Raw genomic sequence first — 11,275 nt, forward strand, 5'->3', positions numbered from 1 at the left:
GAGGTCTGACTTCCTGTTCAAGTATTAAAGGACAAACTCTAAAACTCTAAAAACAGAATTATACAAATAGACTGGCATTGAACCACATAACTTTGATCTTTCGATCATGTCCTTGGCAAGTGTAAATGAACATATTTAGTTATGTCTGGTGGTACAGAGCATGTCTGGGATGGAAAGTACAGTATAAGGTAACCAAGTCTTCTAGCTATGAACTCACCTGGATAAAGTGACCTGATGCAGGATGTATCAACTTTGCCTTCAAAAACCAACATCCAGATTATGGCTTTAAATTCATGTATGTATTATTTTACAGCCAGAAGAGCTTTCATGGTCCCTGTTACTGTTATTAATACTTTAGTAAAGTTAAATGTGACTCATCTGTCATTTTTAAAACTTGGAATATGCAACATTGCTGGTTTCATCTTAATGATAAAGTCATGATTTTTGTCATTCAGACGTATGTTTCTTGTATATTCATGTTCTTCACTGAAATTTTTTTTTTTTAAACTGATCTGATAAGAGAAGAATCTCCTCAACAACTGAACATCCTCTCTTTGAAATGGTTTAATAGTTAATGAAACAATTATAAAGAAATGTTGTGCATAAGCGATGACATTTAAAACCCTTGAATTCTCTGTATGTTGAACCTTGTGCTGCAGCCTTTACAATAATCGCACTGCATTCAATTGTGCCGCCTGTAAAGTGTTACAGAAATGTTACATGGTCTGATGTAATAAGATTACCGTTATGACCAGATGGCAATCTCCGGGTCGAAAAATTGAAGGCAATGTGGAAGTGCCTTGAACCTGCATTCTTTCTAATGGCCAGCGGGGGACAACTACAGGTTGCACAAAGAAGTCTTATTGTATAGAAGTCTATAAGACAATTACCCTACTTCTTACTTGATTACCCCCATTAAACATTGGAAACATGAGTGTATGGTCTCCATCACTAGTGTCAAAACTTCTCCAATACTACATGATGTTGACTGAGGAAATAAATGTCCTGTTTAACGTAAAATATACAGTAATGCAGGGTATGCTTTCGGGCCTGGCTCCCTGGTGATTGACAGGTCACTAGCAGTGTTATCCTGTCTGGTAGTCGTCTGTGTTTTCGTCTTGCAACTTCAACTCTCTCACAGTGTGTTTTCAGTTTATGAAGGGTAATTGAACTTAGTTCCAACCTCTCGTTTCACTTCAGGTTACAAAATGCCAAGATGGCGATGGCCAAAATGCGGAACTTGAGGCTTCAAAACGTCAGTCCACAAACTAATGGGCTCGGCGATTGTGTCCACTTCTTATATACAGTCCATGGTTGTGGCTTTTATATAAAAGTGCTTATTCAGACATGAGGCCAGCATGTTAAAATGCCACGAGGTGCATGTCTGTTTAAAATGACTTTGACTTTTTAAGGCTTTACTTTGAATTCTTTTAAGACAATTGACCTAGGAGCCAAAGTCACAGAAAGAATTGGAATAATAAAGGCGGAATGGCAGCGGGGGAGAGAAGGAATAGAAAGAAGAGGTACAGCAAGTGATTATTGAGAAGACAAAGACCCCGCTGTCTTCGACTTGACAGCACCCTTTACATCAGGTGCCCCCCCCATCCCTCCCTCCAAGCTCGCCATCCAATTCCATCCAGACAAGGGAATTTCCTTCTCCCTACCACCCAGCCGTCATCTATTTATCCCACCATTCATCTCTCTTTTCCCCAACAAATGGAAATAATGACACACAACAACACAACAACCAACCATTTCACCGTCCCTCCTTTCTTCCACCTTGCATCCAAATCTCAGATCCTCGGGATGACGGCTCTTTTGATCGGAGCTCTCAAGTCGGTCCCAATGGGTGGAAAGAGATACGTCTGAATCACGCAAAGAATGTAACTGGCAGGTTTTGGTGTGGTCTAGCCATCCTGTCTGCCAGCAAATTCCGCACAGAGCAGGCCAACAGTGGAGACGCCTGCGTTAACCAAGTATTTGGTGTCGCAGACAAAGCTGGTTTTGCATTACATTAGATTAATACGACACTTTGAGACAACCGACCAACTCACAATAGAATTACAGATGAAGCACTTGCTTATAAAGGTTTACATTCTTAAGATAAGCAAGGACAGGAGTTGTTGAGGGTGTGCCTAAACATTGTCTCGGTTGCTTCCAAGGGACATGAACTAGATGGCTGACTACTCTTACCTGTGGATTTCCCCATGCCGTCAATCACAGCTCGGGCTGTCAATCGTTGAATAAGGTGTTTGTGAGACACTTAGTATAACAAGTATAACCGAGTGTTAAAGGTGAAAGCAGAAAGCTATTCAGTACTGACGGTCAACTAATGGCACATGCGTTCTTTAGAAAGTAACATCTGCTTCTTCATTACAGAGCATAAGTCTCGATGTTGACAGATGTACACACACTATGGAGTCAAATTTCTTCTGTTGGGCTCTCTCACAAGACTTTTTTCCAAGACGGTTTCTGTTCTTCAGGTAAAAGTGTGGTGGTAATTTTTGAGTCTTTCAAATTTTACATTTTGGCAGTTTTAGGCAATAAACGTTCATAGCTTTGGTTGAAAAATATTTACCGCAGATCACAATAAAATTAAGGTATTAAGCGTATTCTTTGGCCAAACGGACGCTATCACTTTGTTGACATGTATAAATAAATTATTTCCAGTGAGAAACACGCTGTCTTCAGTTAAGAGTCTTTTTACAGACTTATGCAAAGACAATCACCAAAAGTTGAATATTAGGAACACCAAGGAGCTTGTGATGGACTACCAGGGGAACAGGAGGCCACTTGTGTTGGTTGTCATTCAGGGAGTTGAAGAGAAAAGGGTGAACTCACACAAACACCTTCAGCTCTAAATCTATAAAAGAAACACTGAAGCCCACTTCAGGAAATGTCAGAGCAGACTGTTCTGAGGAGAGGCTGTAATCAGGCTGCCCATGCATGACATTTAACATGTGAGTATCCCTGCTGTGCCTCAATGGCAAGCTAACGGTTACACTATTCAGCTACGCCATCTCTATGTTGAGAGATGTGTGGAGGCACTAGATATTGAAAATTGTTCATGAACAAATATTTCCTTTTTTTTAAATTTTTTTTTTTTAAAGCTAAATATTTCCTTAAAAAGCCGGGCACTGTAATTCTAAACCTGTTACTCAAACAGGAGTAAGTAGTGTATTTGTTGGGGACTATTTCTTAGTTGCAGACTTGGTGCACACTTGACTATTGTACAGCAGCACAAGGCCATAATTATTATAAGTAATTACACTAATTACTATAAGTATAAAGGGATACAAAGATCACTCCAGTGTATTACACATTGGCCACAGGAGGTTGTGGAGGGAAAATGAAGTGTTCAGATATGCATGGAGATATATACCCTTAACAGGAGATGGGGACCCTCGGGGGGCAGACATCAGACAATAGAGATGTTGCTCACACTTGTGACCCAGCAAGCTATGTGCCCTGCAGCGCGAAACACAAAGGGAACAACACAGGTGATTCTACACATGCTCCTGTCCTGCTTTTTCAACACTTGTACTCTCTGTCTCTGTCACCCTGTGCTACTTAGTGATATCATCCTCTGGCACACTGACAACCAAGTCCAGGTTTCAATTTACAGAGTGACAGTGAACATCCGAGAGGTCATTCTTAACTTTCTATAAAGGGTTTCCAGGCTTTGATTAGTAAAATGCATGATGGTGTTGTGTGTAGGAAGCAGAAAGTGCCGTTAACTATTCTGTTGCGATCAACAATAAAAGGCCTTTAATTGACAGAAACATGCTTTCCAATTCAAAGGGGATTTTTTTGGACAACGGTGGCACTTTCTTCCTTTCTGAATTCAGTCTCAATGGACCAATGGACCACACCGTTGTCTCTGGAGGTATGGCAATAAGAGATCAGGACCTAAAACCAAACCCATGCGCATAGAGTTTGAGGTAATCGTTTGCATTATTTTCTCCACACTTTCACACCCAAACAAATTAATCTTGAGATAGCTGACTTAATGCCTTAAATGCTTCCTCGTGCTTTTCTTCAACTGATCGCCTTATGCACGTAATAAAAGCATCACAGTCAAAGTATGAGTGCATGCACAGATTTGGAGAGCAATATCACACACAGTTGTTTGACTGACAATTTAACTGGCATTGAGTAATGAGACATACTTTGTGTGTGCCGGGGGATGTGTCATCACCTGCATGTTTGCCATTCAATCCACACAGCCTTTTCCTTGTTAATTTACACAATAGCTGAACATGAGCATGCATGGGGCCGCAGTTTTACCTGGAGCAAACAGTGCCGAGTTACAAGTGAACCCAGGTTAGTCAGGTAAAGCCACACCAGCAAGGTCTTAGAAGCTGAGAGTTCAAGGAAGGAAACATGTTCATGTGTGTAATGAAGTCAGTGTATTATAATATCTAAGGTATGTGGTGTGACATTTCAGTTCAAAATCAGTGCTTCAGAGTAGACATTTTACAGAAAAGGGAGCTACGTCACGCAGCAGTGCCCAGAAATGTACTTTATCATCATAAGATCTTCAGGTACGATGTTTAACAACATTATACTGCCCGATATGTACACTGTGGGGTTTTTTTTCCCAGCCTTTTGTCAGTTTTTGGGAAAGTCACTGTCTTAATTGAATCCAGGTTTGGGAATTCCCAAAACATTTACGGCTATCATTACCGTCTGGGCCGCCTTGTGTGATGAGCCACCTGATGCAAACAGACAAACAGTGGGCCTGCACTGAAAGCATTACTGTAACTGGAAGAGGCACCGACACAGACAACCACGCACACACACACACACACACACACACACACACACACACACACACACACACACACACACACACACACACACACACACACACACACATGTTTACATTTTAGGCAGGCTATATCATCCGCTGTCCACATTCTACTGCACTGTTTGGTCAAAAGTCATCCACTCCAACCCACACCTGCTCTGCAACATGACTTAGCATGTAAAGCACCGATAGTCTCTCCACAAACATCTGTTTTCATCTAAAGCCCCATTAGGTGTGTAACGTGCTGTTTGGTGACATGCGCCCTTTGGCATAATCACCAGATTTGCAAAGTTATGACCTCAATCACCGTTTCTAACTTTAAAATAGCTCTGCCTTCAGCCCGACTTGGCTAACAGGAAACCATTAAAGCACCGTCAATTACCATTTCCATCCATCCACACGGTACCTATTTTATTTTAATCTGTTTAAGTGCATTTTCTACCCAAGGTTAAAATATGAATCCCTGCCGCCCCCTCCTCTCCTCGACCAGGCAGGGTTTTTCTGGCTTACTTGAGAGCACAATTTACGACTGATTTAATTTAGCCTCCGCAAACATTTCTAATGACATTAAGCCCGGTGCATATACTGACTGCCTCTCCCTCTTATTCCATTAACTCCTAAATCAGGTTTAAAGACCATACTGATGCTGGATGCTATTATGGGTGATTATCAAAACAACAGACAATGGGGCAAAGTGTTTACTAACTGGTTTAGCCATAATTCTGTGTAACCAGGACAGATGGGAACACTACAAATTACAAATCAATCTTTTCAATAATGAAGGACCTCACATTTTGCTCACTCGGTCACGTCTGTTGTCAAACGAAGCGACAAAAAATGTCAGTTTTGTACCGAACCATTTTTACCTGAATTCTTACTGATGGATGAAACTCGTTCTAAAAACCGATCGCAGTTAGACTCCATCATGTGATTAGGCTCAACTCAAAACAAGCTAAAGGCCGGACCTTTCTCAGCTGGTATTCATTCATGACTAAAACCTGAAGTGCTCTTTTAGATCACGGCTATTCAGCTTGTTTGACAAGGACTAATGACGGCCGTCCATCTGCATACATGCTTACAGCTGCCCAACCCCATCCAGGTAATGATTGTGTTATTAACCCTGAACCCTTTTTCAAATTGTTATTAACTGCTGAGGGAGAGAATGGGACTCAAACTGTCTCTGCTCACCTGTCACCAAAGAACCGCGGAGGATGGTTTGATCCCGGCCGGCTATCAGTCATTGTCAAAGACAGAGCTACAGTGGAGAGAGATCGCATCCGCACACGGACGAGAGCCGGATTCAATTCTTTTGACTGCATGTTTTGGTGGAACTGTGTTTTCAGTGTCTCGTATTTTGTCATATCAACAAAAAATTCAGAAGATCATCAAACTGCTTCACAAAGACTCACATCAAGTTTGGCACTGACTTCTTCTGCTATGGATACTATCTCTCTCTCTCTCTCTCTCTCTCTCTCTCTCTCTATATATATATATTTTGTCTTCACTTTTAGTTGAAACGTAACTAATAAATACATCTTAGACATCTTCTCGCTTGGCTCTATTCTGTCTAACATTGTCATGCTACTTGTTACCATTCACTATGATCTCGAAGGCCGTAGTAGCTTCAAGATGTCCTTGTCGTGTAACGGCTAGGTTCACAAGGAGATATAGTGTTATGTTGTTTAAGTTAAACGTATGCAGCTAGGTATTTTACATGGACCTAATATACATGTTAATCTGATATGGGTTGGCTATGGATTTCTCTAACGAGCTTTCTCTTTTTCATTCTCAATATTTTTTTCATCTATACGTGCTGCCATTAGTATTACACTCCCCATGTATTCTTTTCATTTGTAGATATATAGCAAAACAAGTCATTTTACAGAGTTCAACACAACATGCAGCAGCATACTTTTGAAAAATGTGGCTAAAAAGCCTTTCCTGTAAATAATGAATCAAAATCAACCATTTCTTTCAAATCTTGAGCAAGATATCAGTTTTGTTGATATTTAGCAACTAGCCTATACAAATGTAACGTGATGTAACCCCTAAATGTCTTCTTGCGCACCTCTTTGAACATTCTCAATAATACCACTGTACAGATCAAAGCTGCATCAAAAAGTATAATTTAATAAAGTGCTTCTATTTGTCATGATGTGCTGTACCGGTTGCCTGTAAATACCTTTAAAATGCAGTGTTTCTGCCTCTGTTTTCTGAAACACTGCCTCAGTCCAATAAGTCTGTGAACCAGACACCAGTAATAAGTAGATGTGCATGTGCGAGTGTATTTACTGTAAGACATCAGAGAAAAAGACCAATATTGCACACAATATTGTGTGTGTGGTTCTGTGTGTGTGGATGTGAAGGGTTTGAGGTGACGCGTACAGCCGCAGGTTGGACAGGACCTTGTGGCCTCTCCCAGTGATAGATATGCTAATACCCTCCATTCACTCCACTTCACTCCCTTTATTTCCCCCAATTAAAGCAAACGCCAGTGAAACTGTAATTAAGCCGTGTCCGGGCAAAAGATTGCCTGCTGCTTTTAATGAAGCCCCATTGATTCAGCCTTTATTTGCTATTGGTCTCCCTATAACATCCACAGGCCTGAAATAAACGGAAGTTAAAAGTGCAGCTCTTCCCATCCAGGTTGTACATTGTACTGGACTGTTTAATTAAAAGAGAGAGGATAGCTCGGAGCACATTCAGCATTAGAGATATAGCATGTGTAAGTTTGTTCCACTCACACTCTTGTATATGTGCACATGTGGCTGTGTGTGTGTGTGTGTGTGTGTGTGTGTGTGTGTGTGTGTGTGTGTTTGCAAATCACTACCCAGCTGGTCTGCTAATGAGCAGCACTACTGTCCCCCCCTCACACATCTGAATGGTTGAGAGCTTTACAAGTTTCCAAACAAAAGCAAGGCAGACTCTCGTATTTGTGAAACAGAGATGACCTCGTGTAATCAATACCGTGGAGCCAATTAGCTAGATTGAGCTATTGCTAAGGGCAAAATTGGTCTGATTGGAAGTCCAATATGGGCACAATTAAAGAGAAAAGGTTTGGTCAGGCAGAAGGGCAGAGTCAAACTGTCAATTGACTGGAATCCCAGCTGGAGATACTCAGATACAGCGATTGTGGAACTAACATGTACATTTATTTAAAATAATTTCAAACTGAATTAAAAAGAAAAAGTTTGCTGGTACTTTTTGCACTGCTGGTGAGAGCAACAATAGCATAAACCTGAACTAGACACATTTGACAACTGCTGTCTCAGATGTAGTTTAAATGCACATAAAGTGTAGTAGAAACATAGTAGATGTTGAGTAATTATTAAAATCTTTTTTAATTGGTCCCATATTTGTATTACAAATCGTGACAAAGTGTGATGTGTAACAATAATGTGTTTTTTTTGGTCAAAATTGGATGAGCTTTGCACGGTAATGTAAGTGAATGTGTGGACTGTTTTAAAGGACTTGCTCAGGTTTTATGGAGGCATTCAAATGCTGGTGTGAGACTTTCTCAACAACTTGCAAGAAGGTTAAACAGCAACCAGTTTTAATGCTTTGGAAAGAATGTAAAGGGTTTGAATGCACATGTATTTGGATTTTTTGCTAATCTGTACAATACCATTTTATTTTGCGTCGTTTGCAAGGCAGCACTGCTCCGCGAAATGTTTTGGGCTGAGCTTTTGTCGGACACTTTCTAAATATTCCTGTCTCTGGCTTTGAAAGCACTGCAGTGAACGAGGAAGGTGAAATGAGGAGTATTCTTTACGATACCTCATTTCACTACAATAACCTGAATAAAGCTGAAGGGAGCTCGCAGGACTTGCTGGAAGTTAGTGTTGACCATATTGTATGCCATTTCCGAAATATAATATAAAACCTGTGTTTCCTTTAGGGCTGCCCCATTTTAATCTATTAGACAATTAATTGGTCGCTTTGATCTTAGTTGACTCAGATTTAGTTCATTAGTCTATTTTTATGCTTTTTTCATGCTGAAGGACTTATTTCCAAGAAACTTGTGAGCACATCTCTGGTAATACAAGATTTTATGTGCCGCTTCGTTTTACAGAGCCTCACCTGTATCAATTAATGATAACATCAAATATTTCTCTACTTATCTGTGATATAATTTCTGTAAGATTGCAATAATTTCAAGCATTTTTACAATCAAAATCGCTGAATTTGCACATGTCCTGTTCAAACAGAGAGGAGACACGTGAGGCGAGGCAGTGACGAGCTGTGCTTCACCTCAGATTGTGCAATCCCTCACAAACTAGGTTGTGCGCATGTCTTTTGCTTTCTTATTGTTCGTCACCACTGTGATATTTGTAGACACTTTTATTATACGTCCTTTCTTTCCATTGAATGGGTTGCATATTTCTCATATGTGTAGAACCTATTTAGTCTTGCTGATTGACATAAAACCTCAGTGAAAAAGCACAGAGAAGCAAACAGTACCTCTGCCTCACTGAAGGGGGCCTGTGAGAGCTCACGGGTTTATGCTTGTTCTGCCGTTGCTCTTCTTCTACACTTTTAAAACTTAAATAAGATAAGGAGGACTTTTACAACGAGGTCACAGATAATTTTGTCCAGAAGGATGGGCAAATGGACTTAATTTATAAGTAAAGATATAGGACCATGCATACACTGCAGTAGGCTTTTTATTTGTATTGAATGAGTATGAATTGTGGAATTGCGATGGCAAATTAAAAGCAGAGGAAATGCGCTCTTTGTGTGTGTAAAGAATGCTGATATGAAATATGAAAAATAACGAGTAGTCAATGTGCAAACAATTGAATGGAGATTTAAGCTACTCTGTTGGGTTCATATATTTGTAAATCTGACTCTTTTATATTTGAGTTTCTGTTTCTTTTTTTATTATTCAAATATATGTTGACAGTCCTAGTGCAAGCCAGCATAATCTGCCAAAACATCATTGTTTTTGTGCTAATCTACAGTATTACGTCTAACTTGGATCATTTAATTAGAATATGTACTCTGAGTTAGACTTCTGAATGTTTTCAGTTCTTTTCTTCTTTAAATGTGTTAATACATTAGTTTGTTTGAATGGCTTTCAACCAGACAAACATGTTTTTTTATACTGGCTAAAATAAACATCACTTACAGTAGGCAGCTAATGTGTAAAAATCCTTTCAATGTTGTAAACGGTTTGACTGCATACATAGCTGATATCACTTCAATTGACATTTTATCACAAAATTCAGCCTCTTTCAGCAAATTTGGATATGCAAATAACTAATTTGCATATCTGTAAACCTATTGTATGTTACTACCACAGTGCTGCATGTCTTTGTATGGGGAGGTGCTGCTGCACAAATTAGATATGTTTACGTTCAAGCGACAAAGTCCTGTTGGAATACTGTCTGTTATCCATCACAAGCAAAGGAGGAAGTGGGAGGATGAAGCAGAGAAAGGAGGTTAGAGTGGTTGGCTAAGTCAACAAAACATTGGACTTTGAACCCAGGAGACTAGCGCTCGCTGTACATGTCCTATACCAACATTTACAAAAAATTGAGTTTAATGTGGTTTAATGCGGACGACTTGTTGGACACACCAACATCGGTAATCAACAATACATGACCGTATTATACAACACATTACTGCGGAAAACTCACCGAAGACCTTCCAAATCACAGATCTTGCAAGCAAATTACTTTTAGGATCCAAAGACCACTCTCAATTTCGACTTATTTTTTCCCTGCGTGCACAAAAGTAATGAAGTGTGAATGTGCAAGATACACGCCGAGAGTGCTTTCGACATTCTTTTTCTTCTTCTTTTTTTTCTTTTTTTTCTTTATTCAGTCAACCGGCATGTTAACGAGGCCAATATTAAAAACACATTTCTCAATACGCCGGCCTGTGTGTGCCATTGTAATGGGTATCACATCAGAATTGAAGGCACATTAGTTTAAATGCAGTGCAGAAGCTTCTTGCTCATGCCTCCCGTGCCCGAAATGCGCGCAGAAATTAGCCCAAACGAATATCACCCTCTAATGGATTAATAGCAAGATTTGATAAAAAGCTATTATGAAGAGGAAATCAACAACAAAGGAAGATCGGGACGGTGGAGAGAGACTGAGAGAAAAGAGAGATTGGTGCACCACGCTTAATGGTTTTCCACCTGGGGGAAAGAGTAATTTAAACACGTATATTGTAGTCCTATTGAGTACATTTTGTCTCGCTCAGCACAGAAAATGGCTCCAGCCTTCTTTCTTTTTACCTTGATAAACAAAAGAAGCACACAAAGGACCAGAAACATTTAAAGCCTGGCATCATATCCACAGCATCAACAAGCCCCTCTTCTCCCCTCCTTTTCTGCCATGTCCTCAGACCCTTGTCTCCCCTTTCTCTCCACTAAGTAACCACTCTCTTTATATAATTAAAAGCACAAGTAGTTAATATAACTGTTGTCCTGTAAGCCTGTCCTTCTTTACAACACTG

Source organism: Cyclopterus lumpus, chromosome 15, assembly GCF_009769545.1.
Source record: "Cyclopterus lumpus isolate fCycLum1 chromosome 15, fCycLum1.pri, whole genome shotgun sequence".
NCBI lineage: Eukaryota > Metazoa > Chordata > Actinopteri > Perciformes > Cyclopteridae > Cyclopterus > Cyclopterus lumpus.